This window comes from Cavia porcellus, unplaced genomic scaffold (genome assembly GCF_034190915.1).
Source record: "Cavia porcellus strain 051 isolate PalLab524CR breed Dunkin Hartley unplaced genomic scaffold, mCavPor4.1 scaffold_38, whole genome shotgun sequence".
In the NCBI taxonomy this organism is placed as follows: Eukaryota; Metazoa; Chordata; class Mammalia; order Rodentia; family Caviidae; genus Cavia; species Cavia porcellus.
Window position 1 is genome coordinate 10,234,252 of NW_026947521.1, and position 19,497 is coordinate 10,253,748.

Consider the following 19,497-nt stretch of genomic DNA (forward strand, 5'->3'; position numbering starts at 1 on the left):
TTTTCGGGATGTGTGTTTAATAGAATGCCAAACCCATGTGTGAGCACATAAGAAAGGCTCAGGCCTAGGCCATTCATCGCTAAGTTCGATCTAACAAATAAAATGCCTTTGCCTTACATATCTGCCACATAAAGACACTGACCAGAGAAACTGCGAGAAAACCAGGCGTGGAACAAGCAGAGGCATTTTAGTTGTAAGATGTCAATTAACTGATTGCATTTGAAATACACCTCCCACACCTCTATGTTCAATGATGAGTGCTTCCCTTAGGGCTCTAGAGGGAATAATGTTATATTGAAAATTAAAGACCCGTTGTGACTAGCATAGACTAGGGTTAGAAAATGTCTTGCAATATTAGCATTTAGCTCAAAATATAACCAGTGTTCCAAAGGACATTTGATATGGATTTTCTTTTTTTTTAAAAGCTATTTAAAGACCCCGTGCTGGGTAGGGAAAAAAAACCACCCAACTTGTTGGGTTAAATTAGTTAGAAAGGCTTTGTATTGTCCCTTGGTTGAATAAGTAATTGTAAGATGATAGGACTTTAAAAATTGTACTAATTGTGTCTGCTTTGTTTGGACATGTGAATGTAAGTTTAATAATTAAATTTAAGTCCACATGGAACAAGGAGAATAAAAGTGTTTATATTTTTATCAACTGTTTATGGCTTAGGCTTATCCTCTTGTGTATTAGGAGTTAATTTAGTTTTGGCAAATTAGATGCATTTTTCTCTTAGCAACACTGGCAAAGCAGTCCTCAAATTGAGTCTAAAAGCCATTGAAAGCATCTAGCCACTTGAGAGAAAAACTGCCATGATCATAGAGATTAGAGAGGAACTTTGTAAAGATTGACCAGAGTTGGAATGGGAACATAATAGCAGTCAGTGTGTGGGGGGTGCTGGGGATCAAACCCAGGGCCTCAGGAATGCTGGGCAGGTGCTCTACCACTGAGCTACCTCCCTGGCCCCTCAAATGCTTCCTAATAAAGGTGGCTTATTGTACATCTAGACTAAGTATTCTAATGATTTCCACCTAAAATTAATAATGTAAATAATACCAATGTTAGCCAATATTTATTGAGTTCTCTTTTTTCCTTGGTACTAGACTGGGGATTGAACCCAAACCCTCTGCACTGAGCTAGATCCCCAGTCTTTGTTTTTTTTTTTTTTTTTTTAAAACATAGTATCACTATGTTGCTAGGTTGCCCTAAGGTGGGCTGGAACTTGCAATCCTCCTGCCTCAACCTCCCAGAATGCTGGGACTATAGGGGTTTGCTGGCTTTGAACTCAAAGGAGCCTTCTAAGTGCTGGAAATGACCCAGATCTTGATTTAAGAAGTGGTCACTTGGCTGTATCAGGTGTAAAAATTCACTCAAGATCTGTGTTTTATTGTATTTATTATATCTTGATTTTTCCAAATGGAAAAAAAATTACCCTTGAGAATAAGGTGACAAGTTGTATGGGTATATTATAGCACTGTACCACCCAAGAGAGTAGCCACTAGCTACATGTGCTTGTTCAACTTTTAATTAATTAAAATTAAATACAATTTAAAATCTAGCCTCTTAATTACACTGACCACATGCTCAGTCTCCACATAAGACCAGGGCTGCTGGGTGCAGATAGCAAGGACAGAGACCATTTTCATCATCGCAGCAATTTTGTTTTTGTACCAGGGATCAAACCCTGGACCTTGAGCTTACCAGGCAGGCATTGTGTGGCGAAGCTATATCCCTGATCCTCTTTCTTTCTTTCTTTCCTTTTTTTTTGGTCTTTTGAGATTGAGTCTCAAGGCTGGCATCGAGCTCATCGTGTAGCCCAGGTTGGCCTTAAACTTGCAGCAATACTCCAGCCTCAGCCTTCCAAGTGCTAGGATTATAGATGTGCACCACCATGCCCGGCTATCACAGCAAATTCTACTGTAGTGCTGCTGTAGAAAACTGGGGCATGGGCTAGGGATTTAGCTCAGCGGCATAAGCGCCTGCCTTGCAAGCAGGCAGTTGTGAGTTCTATCCCCGGTACTGATAAAAAGGAAAAAGACCAAAAAAAAAAAAAAAAAAAAAAAAAAAAAAGAAAATTGGGGCATATAGAAATGCACTGAAAAAATAATTACTTATAATTCCTCCATCCAATGAAAACCATAGTTAGAATTCTATATTTTGCCCAAGATCTTTCTCAAATAATTTCTATTACATTGCATGAGTCACATTCTTGCCCTAAAATAATTAAATTTAATAATCAATATAGTGAAATTCTCCTTGACCACCATCTGTAATTCTAGAGCTTTCCCCAGCAGCAACTAGAAAACCATGTTTACTAGATTACCATGTGTCTAAAGCATGTGTCTTTTGGGGCCTTTTTTGTTTTTTGCATGTCTCCTATAAACAGAAGCATCTGGGCATGCAACACACAGCAGTGTGTATCACTAACACCATCTCAGCTCACAGAGTTTCCACCTGTTTAGTTCAGTCTCCAAGGTGTTATCCCCACCACCCATGCCTGTTGGATGCCTACTGTTCTTCAAATCCTGAGCTACTGTGGTCCTGGAGTATTGGGGGAGGAGATGTCACCTGGGAAAGCTCAGAAAAGGACCAAGCACAAAACTGATGGGTGCTACCACTATGGGTGTCCCCAGAGCAGGGTACTGACCGCAGCCAAGGCTGACTGCAAGGCTGCACTGGCTGGTGGCCCAGGGCCAGCCTGAAGGTGACACTGGCGAGCATGGGTCCGGAGACCCACTGACTCAGCTCTGCTTTGCTGCTTTGCACAACACTCTTCCCTGAAGCTGTCCTGTCTCCCTTTGCACTCACGTGACAGCTGTCCCTTGGTGGCACTGCTGGGACTGAGCGCTGATCACGTTGTACACCTCCCCATGTTTACATTTGGGGACAGCTCTTAACTCATGAATTGTTAAACTTTCTCGGGTTTAATATGTGCATTTATAGCTATTAATGTCCCCTGATGTTCCACTTCAGTGGCTTCCCCCAAGTTCTGATAAGTAGTGTTAGCCCTGTCATTTAGTTTTAAATATTTTATTTCCACAAGCTTTGTTCTTGGGCTCATGAATAATTTAAACACACGCTTTTAGATTTTCAAATGTATATGGAGTTTTTTCTGCTGTTACTTTTGTGATGTTTTTTGATACTGCTTTCATGGCATGATTGCTAGAGACGATTATGCTACTTATTTGATGATACTAGAACTTGTTCTGTGGATAGTATACAATTGATTTTTGTAAATGTTTATATTTCTTGAAAAGAATGTTCTAAAAGAAAAAAAAGAATGTTGTTGAATTGTCGAGTTTGATTTTTGTGTTTATTAGATCAAATCTGTTAAATTTATTTATTTTATTTTATTTATTTTTCTTTGATACCAGGAATCAAACTCGGGCTTGCCAGGGAGGTGCTATGCAGCTGAGCTATATCCCTGGACTATTTATTTTTGAGTTGGGATCTTAGTATGTAGTTCAGGCTGATCTTGAACTCAGTGTGGAGCCCAGGCTGACCTTGAACTTAGGACAATCTTACTTCATCCTTCCGAGTGCTGGCACTGTATCCGTGGAACACCATGCCTGGTTTGTTTGTCAGTTTCAATGATTACATATTTTTTATTTTTTCATTTAATCTTTGATCTGCTTAGCCTATTAATTTCTGAGATAGGAATGCTAAAATGTCCTGACTTTAGACTTGATTATGTTCCTTTGTAATTTTCTTCACCTTTGCACATTTATTTTATCATTTTGTATGTCTTGTGTGTGTGTTGCTAGTGTGTGTGTGTGTTACTAGTATTAAACTCAGGGCCTTACATATGCTAGGCAAGTGTTGTGACACTGTCTACCTTCCCAGCTTTTTTGTAAGATTTTATTCTGAGACAGGGTTTTGATCAATTGCCCAGGCTGTCTTGAACTTGTGGTCTTCCTGCTTCAGCCTCCGAAGGAGCTAGGACTATAGTCATATGTTCCCATGCCTGGCTGTGTAGCTTTAAAATCATGTCATAAGGTATATTCTTCTTAAGTATAATGTACAAATAATATTTTCACAGAAAGAAAACACCTGTACCATACTAGATTAACAACAAATTAATAGCACCCAGGTGCTTATTCCCAGAATACCTTTCTCCATTCCTGACTTCTAGCATCATAGATTCATTTGCCCGTATTTGAATTTCATGTCATAGAATACATGGTGTGTGCTCTTTGTGTTTAGCTTCTGGTGCTCACTGTTATGCTTGTGAATGTCACTCACCAACTGCACACAGCCCAGCTAGTGGCTCTAGGGCCCCATTGCATGGAGACATCACGCCTCACTCGCGCATCCTGCTGTGCATGGACATTGGTACTAGGCCAGTTTGGAGCCATGATAAATCATGCTGTTATTTATATCACCCAACAAGTCTTTGGAGGAATATCTGCATTTCAGTAGGAGTGGGGGGATCTGGAGGACATACAATGTGTTTATACTCAGTTTTAGCAGACTCTGCCAAAGAATTTTCCAAATGTACCCACTCGTGTTTGTGCCAGCCATGAGGGTCCTGGTTGATGCTTGGCACTGTGAGGCTTCAGTCTGGGTATTCAGCTGCATGAAGCACAGGACTCTGCTGTGGCTTCTTTGGCATTGCCCTGGTGATGTGAATGAAGTGGATACCACTACTCACTGGTCATTGGTGTGTCTTCATACAGCATCCTCTTTCTATTGGCCTGTCTCTTATCGATTTTTAGAAATTACATACATATTCTGGGTTTGAATCATTTGTATTTACAATGCCTTTTCCCTCTATTTGGCTTCTCCTTCCACATTTTCAACGTTTAAATGAAGAACTTTTAATTTTAATGTATTTTTGTTTATTAATTTTTCCCTATGTTTAGTAATTTTTTGGGCTACATTAAAGAAATATTTGCCTATCTTAATTTCATGAAAACACTGTCCCATGTTTTCTTCTGAAAGCATCATTTTTTTGGTTTGACTTAGAATCCCCTGGAAGTTTCTTTTTTGCATGGAATTGAGTCAAGACTCATTTTATTTTTCCATGTCTGTATCCAGTTAACCCAAAACCTTTTATTGAAAAGATTACACCCCACCCACCCCTGCCTTGCAACCTGTGTCACTAGTTAAGTGACTTCTTTTTCCTCAGATCTCTTCTATTTTTAAGTTCCTTGTGGTTACAGGAAGTCCACCAGGTAATTCAGGATAACCTTCCCATTTGAAAGTCAGTTGATTAACAACCTTAATCTTGTCTGCAATCTTAACTCCTTTTGCCATGTAACCTTTCATTTTCACAGATTGTGCTGTATATCTTTGGAGGGCTAAGTCCACCTCCCACAGTGAGTGACCCAGCTTCCCTGCATTTTCATCAGCACTTGATGTTGTCACCACTTTTTTTATATTAGTCATTCTAATAAGTGTGTAATGACATCTCATTGTGGTTTTAATTTCCATTTCCCTAGTGCTAGTGATGTTGAATGTCTTTGTGCTTTTTGCAACCAGCAAAGTATCTTTTTAAACTTTCTGATCGCTTTTTGGTTGAATTGCCTGTATTTTTTGAATCATTAAAATTTGAGACTTCTTTATGTGTTCTAGATACCAGTCTTTGGTTATACACATGGTTTGGAAATATCTTCCCCCATGCTGTGGTTTGACTTTTCTCTCCCATAGCTGGGTCTTTTTTAGAGAAAGCCTTTTTCAATTTTGATGATGTCAAATTTACTGTTTTCTTTTATAGATATACTTTTTGGTGCTAAGCCTAAGAACTCTTTGCCTACCCTAGATCCTAAAGACTTTCCTCTATGTTGTTTTCTAAAAGTTTTATAGGTTTTATGTCAGTATCTATTGTGATAGATTAACTAACAGTCAACTTGTAACACCCAACTGAACTGAGTCAGCATGGTGCTGGCTGTGGAAGGCCCGCCAGAGGATTGTTGCCAACAGCATAAAAAAGAGAACTAGAGGGGAAGATGGGGAGCTGTTAATTCTCCTGGAGAAGGTCCTCATGCTGGCTTCCTATATGAACGCAACTGTTATCATGGGAGGAGCTCTGGTCCTTGCTATTGCTGAGGGTGGCTGAGGTTCTTTTCAGGGGAGCCCTGGTCCTTACTTTGTATGTCTCTTCCTGGCTCCCGTAGAGATTCCTCAGCCTGCTGCACAGACTTTCCAGCTTCCACCACTGACCTTTGGGCCTTCCCACCGCAGATCCTTGATACAGACTTGCATGAGACATTGTCGTGGGCTCTAAAGCAGAATATTACCATGGGATCCAGGCCCTCATCTGGATACTTGGGGTCTCTACTATGTGGACAGATCTCCCACACTCATTTGCATTTGACTCTTGGGTGAATATTATAAAATAATCCTATAAATTATGTGTCCTATATTAAATCTTTGCCCTTGTAAACTCTGACTACAACATCTATGATCCATGTTCTGTTAGTTTCTGTGAAGTCCAGCTGGAGAAGCAATTACTCCAGCACCTTGTGTTGAAAGGGTTATTCAAAGAAAGAAAGAAAGAAATGATTATCCTTCTTTCATGCAACTGCTTCTGCACTTTGTTAAAAATCAGTTGAGCCTGTTGGGGGATCAGCTTCTGGGGTCTTTTCTATTCTGTGACACTGGATTATATATCTGCTCCTCCATATTACTGATTACTGTAGCTGTGTAGGAGGCTTAATGTCACCAGAGTGACTCCTCCCACTTTATTTTGCCTACCACTAGATTGTTTTAGTTATTCTGGCAGCTGTGACTTTCCATTTATAATTTGGAATAAACTATATTCACAAAAGCTATGGCTGAGATTTTTATAGAAATTGCATTAAGTCTATAGATATCTTTACTAGATTGAACTTTTAAATCCAGGAAGATGATATTGTCTCTCATTTAGGTTGACTTTGATTTCTTTTATTAATATTTTATAATTTTCAGCATGTATAGCCTCTATATATTTTGTTAAGTTTATATATTAAGTATTTCATAAGGTGGGTATGACTCTAGAAGTTTATGTGTAAGGGGCTGGGGATTTAGCTCAGTGGCATAAGCACCTGTCTTGCAAGCAAGTGGTTGTGAATTCAATCCCTGGTACTGGAAAAAAAAACATTAAAAAGAAAGTTTACGTGTATCAAATTTTGGTTTCTATATATTCATTATGAATATATAAAAAGAATTTTTCTATGTTGATCTTATATCTATAGTTTTTCTGAACACACTATTTTTATTTTTATTTTAAATAAAAAATAAAACAGAATACTGCCAATCAAAACAAACTAGTATAGGTGACATAGGACTTCAAAACAATAGGAAATCAACAATGGTTACCATAATGCCTCTTTCGTTGTCTCAAAATAGCTTCAGATACTTTCAGATATAGTAAAACTCAAACAAAACAGAACAGAACCAATAAAAGCAAAACAATGGATGAATAAAGGACTTCAAAACAAGAAAATAGTAAATCCAAAATGGCTACCATAATATATCTTATTATCTTTGAAATAGCTGCCCATGCCATCGGATATAATAAAATCAGACAAAACAAAACAGAATAAAACCCAACCCAACAAAATAATGAAAATGATACAGGACTTCAAAACAAGATGATAAGGAATTAACAATGGCCACCACCTTCTGAAGGAGACCCCCCATAGATGCTACATTGCATATTATCCTCTGAATAAGTGATCATACTACTGGCTTTAGACCTGCAAATCAGTGAAACACTAAACACTACAAGCATTAAACTGTATTTTACCTCAGTAGCTGTCATCACAGCCTGTGTTTCTCCAGATCAACCAGTCACTTACAGGAGGGTGGGGTAGGAGGGAGGGTTGGCTCTTTTTGTTCCTAGCCTACAGCCTGGAAGGGGGTGGTGTCTGCTCTTCCCACGGTGGCCTACACATGGTGTTGATTCGCAGAGAGGGCTTGCTTCTTGGTGACTTCTTTTGAAATCACTATTAGCTCTAAGAATTTTCTGTATTTTCCTTGGGATCTGCTAGGTAGATATTCTTTTTTTTAATTATTTTTTTAATTTTAAAGAGAACAAAACAAAACACAACAGAACAGAACAAAGCAGATCAGAACAGAACAATATGAGCAACACAAGACTTCAAAACAAGATAACAGGAAATAGCTGTGGCTACCATATAGTCTTTTGTTATCTTCAAAATAACTGTCCATACCTTCACACACAATAAATTCAAACAAAACAAAATAGTATGAAGCCAGTTAAAACAAAAGAATGAAAATATTACGGGCCTTCAAAACCAGACAATAGGGAAATCAACAATGGCTACCATATTATCTCTTGTTTTCTTCCAAATAGCTGTCCCTACCGTCACATGTATTGAAATCAAATGTAGGTAGAAATTCTTTTTCTTTTTTTGAACTAGGGATCGAACTCAGGACCTCAGGCTTGCCAGGGAGGCACTTACGCTACTGAGCTAAACCTCAGGCTCTAGGTAGATATTCTTAATGTGTTTTTGTTTTTGTGTGTGTCTTTTTGAGACAGGCTCTCACTATGCAGTTCAGGCTGGCCTTGAGCTCACTTTGTAGCCCAGGCTGGTCTCAAATTTGCAATGATCCTCCTGCCTCAGCCTCCTGAGTGCTAGGACTATAAGCATGCACTACCACACCCAGATTTTAATGTTATTTTATAGATGATTCCTATTTAACTACAAAGTCACGCTCTTATTAACTCTCCAAATGTATAGATTCATGTCTTCTCTCTTTTTTCTAATAAGATTCCAAAGTTGTGGCATTTATCTATCTATCTATTTATTTATTGACATTATCTTGCTATGTATTTCAGACTGACTATGTAGCCCAGGCTGGTCTTGAATTCACAATGATCCTCCTGCTTCAGCCTCCTGAGTTCTGGAATTACAGATGTGAACTACCACGTCTGGCTGTGGACTTTTATTTTAAAGCCGAATTTCTGTTTATGTTGATTGATGCTTCCTTTTCTGTTATAGTGTACTATTTTTTTTCTTTTTATCTTTACCAATGTTTTGCTGTCTACTTTCTTGGAGTTTATTTATTTACTTTTGTCTTTCTTCTAATCCCTTGAGAGCTTAATTAATTTAAAAACTTTTATATAAATTCATGGAAGATTATAGATTCTTGGCATATTACTTTACATAAATTTTATAAACGGCACTATGTGACATTGTAAGTGTTCTTCAAAAAGTCTGTTTCCGTGCGTGCTGACTGTAAGATTCCAGAACAGAACAGCAGTAATGGTAGCACATTAAGCATGAACTAAAGCCACTGAACGATATGCTTCAAAGTGGTTTTTGTATTTCATGTATTTTACTATAATAAAAAAATGTAATTTGAATTTGAATTTCCAGTTTGGCCCAAGAACTTGTGTATGTGTATTTTCAATGTTCCAGGCGAATGGTTTTGTGATACTGTGGCTATCGTTACATTTGGTCATTTCTTTTTTATTTCTGAATCCTAATTTTATTGGTATGGTTTCCGAGCTTGTTATGGCATGTAGGATTTCAGGTTTGTTAGTTTTATTGACTGCTGTGTAGACAAAAACTTCATGCATGCTTTCCAGTTATTGGGTAAAACATTTTAGATTAATTTTAAGACCAAGCTACTTATTCTCAGACAATTTTTTTTTTGTCTTTTTTGAGACGGGGTCTCACTATGCAGTTCAGGCTGGCCTTGAGCTCACTTTGTAGCCCAGGCTGGTCTTGAACTCGCAACAATCCTCCCACCTCAGCCTCCTGAGTTCTGGGATTACAGGCGTGAGCCACCATGCCCGGTGACAATTTGTATCCTTAGTTATTTTCTGTCTGCCTGATCTGTGGGCTTCTGGGTCATGTGCTAAAAATGTCTCATTTTGATTGCAAATTTGTTTTCTCCTTACATTTCTGTCAAAACTGCACTAGTAGATATGCGACACTGATTTTGATTATTGCTTGTGGGTGGTCTCTACTCTCCACTCAAAGAACATAGCCTCCTACTTCTTTTCTTCATGTCCTTTGACTTGAATTTATTTTTCTAAAGTTAACATTGCAACTCCTACTTGCTTTTTTGTGTAAGCCAAATATATCCTTTCCCTCATTAAATTTTATTTTTAATCAAATAACCCTCTAAGGGTTATAATAATAATAATAATAATATTAAAATAGCATTGTGCTTCAACTCTGATTCCAGTTTCTTAGGGCAACCACGTTCAACTTTTCCCATTTCTTCTGCTATTTCCTGCCATATTAAAAATAACACACTTTCTTGTTACTTTTTCAATTTTCTATGTGATATGTTGATTTCCTGTGGAGGCTGAAGAGTCAGTTCTCTCTTCACGCGCACACACACACACACACACACACACACACACACACACGCATGCACACACAATACTCTGTGCCTCCCTCCATCCTTCCAGTGCAATTAAATTGCAATTTTTGCTTAAATCAATGTTTTCATTATGATAATTACGCACACATTATTCACAGCTGCTCTGTGTATTGAATTACCTTCTTACTTCTTTTCTTGTACAATCTTTTGTTCTCCCTTGAGTTGATAATTACCTGGGGGTTTTTGTCTGCTTATTTTATTTATTTTTATTACTGAGTATCTCAAAACTTGTTGCAGAAATGCACATTTCCTCTTGATATATTTAAATAATTGGATGTTCGGTCGGTTTCGGTTTCTCTCCTTCCCTTTGAGATTCCCCCAAGGGCCCCCCCACCTCCTTTCCACCCCCACCCCCAGCTGCTTGCTCTCCAGGCCTGTGGCACAGCTGTCAGTGGGGGACCACCCAGGTCACCCTCCCTGGGCTCTGCATCCTGAGTCTTCCTCTATTTGCTTTAGTCCCTATTTTTAGTGGAGCAGTTTCTCTAAGAAGCGGATGAGGATCCTGATTTCGTGAGACCCAAATGTGTGCAGTGATGTAAAAAGTCACAAATAGAAAATTTGGCATTGCAGAAAAGAGTTCTTTAGTAAGGAAAAGAAATGACAACAAATTGCAGTTTTTGAAAATTAGGACAATGAGGATAAACCACAAAGGTCTTAGAAATGAGTCTAACATTAAACTACATGATGTACCTTTATAATAATTTTCTCTTGAATTTTTTTAGTTGTATCTCTGGGGTCCTCAGTGTCAATTAAATTGAGATTCAATTAAAAGTAGATCATACTAAAAGGACCTTCTTTTCTGTCTGTCCATCTGTCTGTCTGTCTCAGCCATCCATCCGTTTATCCATCCATCTATTGATCTATGGATTTTTACAGGGCTTGACCTTGCCCAATCCTGGAAACTGATTAAGCTTGCTTTCTCTAGCCCGTATATGTCTGCTCCTGATGCTGGATCTCGACGTCCAAGGGAAGGGTGGATGGAAAGGAAGATGGATAGAAAAATGGTGGAGAGCAAGGGCAAACTGGAACCTAAGGACACGAGCTGGGGCCCAGGCGGACAGAACGCAGCTGTCTCCATCTTTAGTGATGTGGCTATCTTGCAGGAGATGCTGGTGCCAACCTCCCAGAAGTAAATGCACCCCTGGCTGGGGTGCAGCAGAAGCCGGAGGATCCCAGAGGAAGGTGGAGCATCTGCCTCCAGCTGCAGTCATGCACCCAGGAGTAGAGCTGCTCAAGAAGCAAACAGGTACCTCTCCTAACCTCTGCATTGCCTTCAGAAATGTCTCTTGTGGCCCCTCCCAGTTGAAATTATTCCTGAGAGGGAATTCTGAGAACATACAGCCCAGCCAAGGGGACATATGACAGAGGTACTCCACTGCTTCGTTATTCATGAGATAACGCCTTGGTTGCATTTTCCACAGAGAGAATAAAAAGATAATTCCAGCTGTTCTGCAACACAGTTGGTCAAAATCCATTTTTATTATTTCTAGTTTGATTCATAAACCACCATATGACACCTAAATGGACTCAAAGTGAACAATACAGTTGCAGTTTTGGGTCCTGAAAACATAGAGATTCAGGAAAATTCTATTTTGTGTGATTCCATCTCAAAAAGAAAAAAATTGTCCTCACAATATTTTGTCTGAATATAGAATTTGAGATGTGAGGCCAGTTTCCCTTAGGAATTTGAGATACAGGCCCCTTGTGCAATACAGAGGATGTTCTGAGAGAGACGACTGGCTTTGACTAATCTTCAAGGACTTATAAACACATTCCTTGTGTACAGTTAATCACACAAAGAATTTTCCTCTGACCCACTTTTGGCTGTCTGCACCCTACTCACATACATTGCCAAATGCCATACAATTAGTTCAAGTAATGCTATTACATTCGCTCTTGCCCCTTCAAGACGCAAGGCCAGTAAGTCAGGTTGACCCAGGGGAGGTGGTGGGAGTATTCCCAAACCCAGGGCCTGGCACACAGTTTGGCAAGCATGCTATTGCTGAACCATTCCTCAGACCTTTATAAAATTTGTATCTGGATCTGGGTCTGATGACACACACACCTATAACCCCAGCACTCTGGAAAGCTGAAGCAGGAGGATAGCAAATTTAAGCCTAGCTCTGGCAACTTAATGAGACCCCAGGTCAATAGGTACTGCCAGCTGCCACACACGTAACTAACAATAGCTCAAGGATGAACCATATCACAAAAGCAAAAGACAGGGGAGAATGGTAGAGAGGAGACACAAAATAAAATGTCAGGAATCAACTCAGACAGATCATCAACTATAGTTTATGAGTCCCTTGTTATGCATTTGAAAAAAGATTCTGATGAGGTTTGTGAAAATCCAGATAGATGGCATTCACAAGTGTTTTGCTATCTAGTGCTACAAGGTACACATTCCAAAACTCAGGTTTGGGGCATAAATGATTTGTGCATCATTTTTTGCAATCTAGTACGTTGGCGGTCTGGGAAATTCTAACGCTTTCCCAACAAAACCCCTCAGCAGGACTGGGGAGACCCAGATATCTTCAATATGTGTCAGGCAGTTGGTAATGTGGCTGCTGACCAGGGTCTCAGCGTCCTTCAATGTGGTGGTAAGCGGTCCTGTTTTAAACATTATTAGCACTGAGCGCTGTAGTGCATACCTTTAATCTCTGCTATTTAGAGGTCTGAGATAGGAGGATCTCAAGTTTATGGCTACCCTGGGGAACTTAGCAATATTTTGTCCCAAAGTAAAAATTTGATTGATGGAAGAACTGAGGTTACAGGGCCTTCACACTGAGCTACATCCCCAGCCCTTTTTAAACTTTTTATTTTGAGACAGGGTCTCATTAAGTTATAGAGGAAAGCAATCAAAATCACTGCAGGAAGGGAGCCCTCTGGGTTTGTCTGTGTGTGGACGTGTGAATGGATGGTTCTGGGGAAACTGATGTGGAATGGTACTTATGACAAGGACTTCCTAGGCACCCATTTGGCTTTTATCAAAGCATCACCTCCTGGAGCTGACCACTTTGGCCAGGCTTCTCTGTGCAAGGCCCCTGGGCTCTGCTTTCTCCAGGGCTGAGTAGGCATGCACACAAAAATGTGGGACATGACCTCTTATCAGCTCCTCTTGGGAACTGCCTGACCACAGCCAGGCACTTCCTGCTAGACTTTGCGGGTCCTCTCCTCTTGCTAGCTCAGCTCTCTCTAAAGATCTGCTTGTTTCTGCTCCCTCCTCCTTTACCCTAGAAAAGAAAACCCCTTTTCTATTTGATTTTTGAGGCACTTGCGGATTTCTGAGGAGGGACGTTTCTCCATGTTGTGATGATGTTTCTAGCTGAAGTCTCTTCTTACCAAAGTGTGCATTAGTTTAGATGTGACAAATGGTATACAGTCACAGTTTTCTCAGAACGAAGGCTTGGATAACACCAGACACCCAAGAGTCTACCTCTTTATAATACCACACTCTCTTTAGTCTTTGTTCCCGAGGCTGTGCTTGTGGTACATAGGTGCTTAGTTTGTGTTTTATGAATGAATAAATAGTTAGAAGGACCTGTTAAGCTCAAGAGACAGACTAGAAGGCTAGAAAATGTTTAGTTTCTCCTCATGCCTAGCTGCAGCCCCCAGGAATTCTTCAAACACAGCCTGCTGTTATGGAATGGAATACAGACACAGAGTGGGCAGAGGGAAATAACTTTTCTGAAGGAGCGGTACCTGCAGGAGTTGGTGGTTGGGTGATAGTAATAGAGTTCACATGCTCAAATGTGACAGTGTCACATGAAGCTGAAATAACCAGTTTGAAATGCGAACAGCACTGCCAGCCTCTTGTGATTTCTGAGGTGCCTGTCTTGCCCTCTCTGTGTTTACTTTCTGTGCTTCCTGCAACCAGATGCATCCACATGTCTCAGACACCACCCAGCCACCACCCTGTTACTGAGGCACGAGGGTCATCTGTGAGCCTCAGCTGCTCAACTAAACTCTGCTCACTCTTCTCCAGGAATCTGCAGCTAGGGCTGCTCCCTACCCTCTAGGTGGCTTTGCTGTTGTTTATTTTTTCATGGTAGGGAAAGAGGACATTGCCCCACAGAACCATCCTCCCACGGAGGCAAAAAACCAATGGCAAAAGCAATGTGGGCACATACAAATGTCCCCAGTCCCTGAAAGGCCCCAACCTCTGGTTTTCCCCATCTGGTAATTTATTCCCCATAGAAAAGTTTTGCAAACTTGAAGCATTTTTATGATCTGGTTTTCTTAAGTGTGGTAGTTTTTCTTTTTTTCCCCTTAGGGAATCATTTAAATCCATTTTTAGTGGATTATTTCTGCTGCCTGTAGTAAAACAAGCTACAACAGATGTAATTATCCAACAGTAAAAAGCATTTCTCCTCTGCCCTGGATGCACTCTGGGGCCCAGATTCCAGGCTGAGGTGTTACTGATGTCCTCCTACTGTCACGAACCTGTGGCTTGGTGGCCCACCCCTCTGCTTTTTTTCCAGGGATCTTTTCACCAAAGATGATCTGTGCCTGGCCTTTCCCAGACTCATAAAGCACATTCTTGTTTGGGGTGCAGTGTGGGGTTGAAGGGATCAGGGTCTTACACAGCTAGCTGATGACAAATGTGTGTCCAGCCTGTGTCCCCCATCGTCCCTCTTCTAGGAAGGAGACTGGACTCTAGGCACTGCATCCACCCACCTCACCCATCCCCCACCCCTTTCCCAGTGCAGAACGGAGGGGAGGGCGTTCTCCTAGTGAGAAGCTCAGGTCACTCAGAGCCCAGTGCTCTGTCACATGTAAGTCCCAGGCGCAGGAACAATGATTACAGTGTCACCTCCCACCTTGCCATCTGCATGGTTGAATAGATGTGCATCAGCCTAGAAAAGTCACCCTGAAAACCAGCTCTAGTTTGAGAAGATGACACATTCTTCTGCTGTCCTGGCAGTGAGGAGAAATGTGTCGTGGGCTGTGTGCCAGAGCCCTGTGTGGGTGGGAGAGACTTGTGTACCAAGGGGGGCACTGGATCTCAGTGGTCTGGGATGAGACAGGTCCTTCTAAATCAGTCCACTGGGCAGCCAATCATGTTTCTTTATCTTTCAGAAAGATGCTAATGCATAGCTGAAAAGAGCAGTCACAGAGCAGGCCCGAGAATATCGCACTCATTATTATGATGGTTCCTTGATGCTGGATGGCATTGAGGAAAGTTGCGTTTCCTGACGCAGAGCCGCAACTCAAGGCTCCTTCCAGGGAAGAAAGGGGAAGGTTTGATAGCAGATGGCTGCACACTTTACAGTACAGAGATGACTGTGAGTTATTCCAGCAGGCATGCGTTCTGCAGTCCATCAAGCAACGTGTGGAATTAGGATGACAAAACACGTCCTCCCCAGCACTTAGGTATTTTGACTTGGGAAAATGGAATTTCAAGTTGTTTTCCTGAGTTTTGTGAAGATTGTAATGAAATCACAGACTACATAAAACAAAAGATTGCTGACACCTTGCCAAACTCAAACTAGACTTTGCTCTTCTCTCTGCATTTCTGGCAAATGGTGCAAATGTAAACTTTGGAAAATTCCATTCAGCTGATAAACTTTTTACCAAAGAAAAATGTAACATTTTTGCAATCTTTGCACACCACTGCAAAAAAGAGGTGTGAAGTGCTTGTTCGTGATACTGACACTTTCGTAATGAATCTGTGGTCCCTTCTCAGTGTCCTCCAGCCTGCAGAACTCTTTCTGACATTTTTGATTTGTAGAAGTGGGAGGAGATAGCCTTCTCAGACATATGCCTGCACCATGTCATGTGGAAAAGATGTTAAAATGCTGGCTTTCCATAAAAATCACATTTTTAATGTGGAATAAGAGAGATGTGGTTTCTCTGATTTGGAAATACATTGAAGTTGAGAATGGAGAAAAAATTATTATAAAATAGAAATGTATATAATATGCTGGGGAGGAGGCACAGTTTGAGAGGATGAGACAGGTCATCACAAGTTCAAGACCAGCCTGGGCTACACAGTGAGAGTCTGTCTCAAAGTTAAAAGGACTGGGAGGTAGCCCCATGCTAGATTGCTGGCCCTAGCATGCATGAAAATTGCCTTGGGCTCAAACCCCTGTACCATGCGCCTGTCCCCTCCAAAAAACGTGTGTGCTGTTTCTTCAAAACTGCTCCATGATCTTTGAAAAGGCCAGAGAAGAGAATGAACTAAGTGCTCCTTGGCTTTTTTCATGTAGATGTGGGCTGTGACAAGAAAATTCATCCGGTGTTAAATTTTTTAAAAATGACTCATTTCTTGGAAATAAGACTTCTTTAGAATTAAAAAATACTATCACTAGAAAAAGATATCCAAGTTAACACAGGACTTTCTCAACTTCTTTACTAAAACTGTACCTTCTTTAGGATCCAATTTCAGTTTTGTAAGTTCAAATTACCTCTGTGTTTTACATCCATTTTCATAAAAAAGAACCTCACCTTAGGCGACACCTCTAATCTTCTCAAGTGTTTTTTTGTTGGGGGGGAGGGGGACAGTTCAGATATGGGCAGCTGTGTGGTGGATGTATGGATATAAAAGACCTGACTAATAGCAGCTGGCCTGCAGAACCAGGCTGGTCCACAGCAATCATTTCGCTCAAAAAAGGACAATTACGGAGAAGCAGAAATTAATTCCTGTAAGTCTGGAACCTTGCTGTTGGTAGTAAGGAAAACCCTAAGTAGGCCATGCTAAAACACGTCCCGTGGAGGACATCGATGGGACATAGGAGTTAGTACCATGGGTCTGAAGACAGAGCTGGGGTCACAGAATGAATTTCACATTTGTTCCTCTTTGGCTTTCCCACTGCATGAAAGAAAAGACAGATGTTCTCGACGCCACAGGCCATTAGAGAAGTGTTATTAGGAGAGGAAGCGGTAAGAGCAGGAGTCTCCCGGGACAGAAGGAAACACGCTATGATTTTTTATGATTAAATCTATGCAATAGTTATTTAAGCAATCCTGGTGTATTTATGTTTTCCGTTTTAGAAACCTAGACACACATTTTAGCTATACACTCTTATATACCTTAACGATATATAATAGTCTACCGAATTTAAATATTGAATCAGAGATGCTTAAAACTTAAAATAAATTGCTGCTGTAGAGGATAGAAACTACCAAAATCCTATTATATTTTTCTCATACATTATTTAATTGGTTCTACTGAGTACTACTCGTTGTCACCAAGTAGTCCTATTGTTGTTTTGTTTAAATGACAGAATTCATATAACAGAAAAGAATACAGAACATATGATTTTAAAGCAGCGACCTCTTTTTCATATTGTTACAGCACTACTTTAAATACAATTATTCATTATGTACTGTATTTTTGTGGCTTTTTATTGGTGTGGCGTTTTCCTGGGTTGTCATTTTCAAAATTGGTGACCCTGCCTCTCACACAGCATTGTGCTTCAGAAAACGTGTGGCAGTGGTTCAGTCCTTTTTGTTGTCGAGCAGACCCCATAGCATGGACAGCCCTGGAGGTTTTGCTTGCTGGGCCTGTTCATACCTGGTGGACACCTCTTCTGTTACCAGTTTGAGGTGATGAAGTATGTGCTGTAATAAACTCACGCCTGCAAGTTTTTAATGGGACTGTATGTTTTCCTTTGTGTGTGTGTGTTTTCCTTTCCTGGAGTAACTGCCTGAGAGCGGTATTCATGGATCGTGCCGTGTGCTGCATTGTGAGAACCTCCTCTTTCATTTCTCAAAGCAGCAGAAGCATTGTGCGCTCCTGCATGGATACATGAGCTGCTCTGCATGCTGGCTGGCAATGGATCCTTTCAGAGTTTAATTTTTTCCTCATTTCCAACCTTTCTGCTATTATTTAATCTCTGAAGCTCCCAGCAACCCTTCTGATAGGCGTTCACAGCTGCCCCCGTTGATACTGAGGCAGAGGGGAAACACAAAAGAAGAGAATTCCTTCCATGACACCCAAAACTGGGAACAGGTGCAGAAAGTGCTTTGGGAATGGGTGTGACATTGTGCATATTCTTGGTTGAGGACCAGAGTAGGCAGATCAGGGAGTGTGTGTGTGTGTGTGTGTGTGTGTGTGTGAGTGTGCTGGGGAGTGTAGGGTATGTGTGTGTGTGCATGTGTGTGTTTGTGTGTGTTGAGGAGCAGGGTGTGTGTATGTGTGTGCATGTGTATGTGTGTTGAGAAGCAGGGTGTGTGTGTACTGAGGAGGGGCAGGGTATGTGTGTGTGCATGTGTACGTATGTGTGCATGTGTGTGTGTGTTGAGGAGGGCAGCTAGACTCCCTCTTCCCTCAGGACTCATGGCAGAGTCCCAGTGTCCTGCTGTGTGTTTCAAAAGGAAAGAACTGGAGCAGGATGGGAAGTTCATTCTCGGAGGTGGTGTCCATATCCATGGCTGTCTCTAATCCCCCTGGTGCTCAGGTCCCCCCAACCAAGGCCTCCTACTAGGAACCCATGGCGCTACATGGAATGAATGAAGTGCAGGAGGGTTGAGTGCAGTCTGTTTCAGCGCCTCCCTGGACTGTCCCTGTCATACTCGGCAGCCCCAGATGCTGTCTGCCTGTCCGAGAAAGCCCCCTTGGGCCACCCCAGCCACCTCATGTCCCTTTTCCCTGGTTGTTTCCCTCCCCTTCTCCTCACAACCTTCACCCAGTCCTCTTCTGTCCCCTACTTTCTATCTATTCACCTGCACCACATGCCACCCTGTTCCTGTCATATCCAAGCACTGGTCCACACTCCCTGACACCCACAAGAGAGAAGCGGCCAGGCAGTCTGGCCCCACCTTCCTACATTCCCAGTTCCACTGGCCATCTGGGAAGTGTGGGATTTTTGTGTCTTTGACATTGCTTTTTACTATTGAAGCCGACTCCATTCCATCTCCCTCACGGGGATGGAAGAACTGAATGGCAAAATATGAGACTCAGATGTGGGTTTGAAATTTCTCTATTTTTATTTTTATTTTTTGGTACTGAGACTAGAACTCACAACTTAGTGCTTGCCAGGGAGGCACTGTGCCATTGAGCTATATCCCCAGCCCTGTTTCTCTATTTCTTAACCAAGGGGCAATGACAAATGCCTTAACCTGAGCCTCAATATTCTTTTCTCTGGAATGGGCAAAAAAAGAAAAAAGCATCTGCCTGGCATTGTAATTGTGCAGGGTTGTATGGACCAC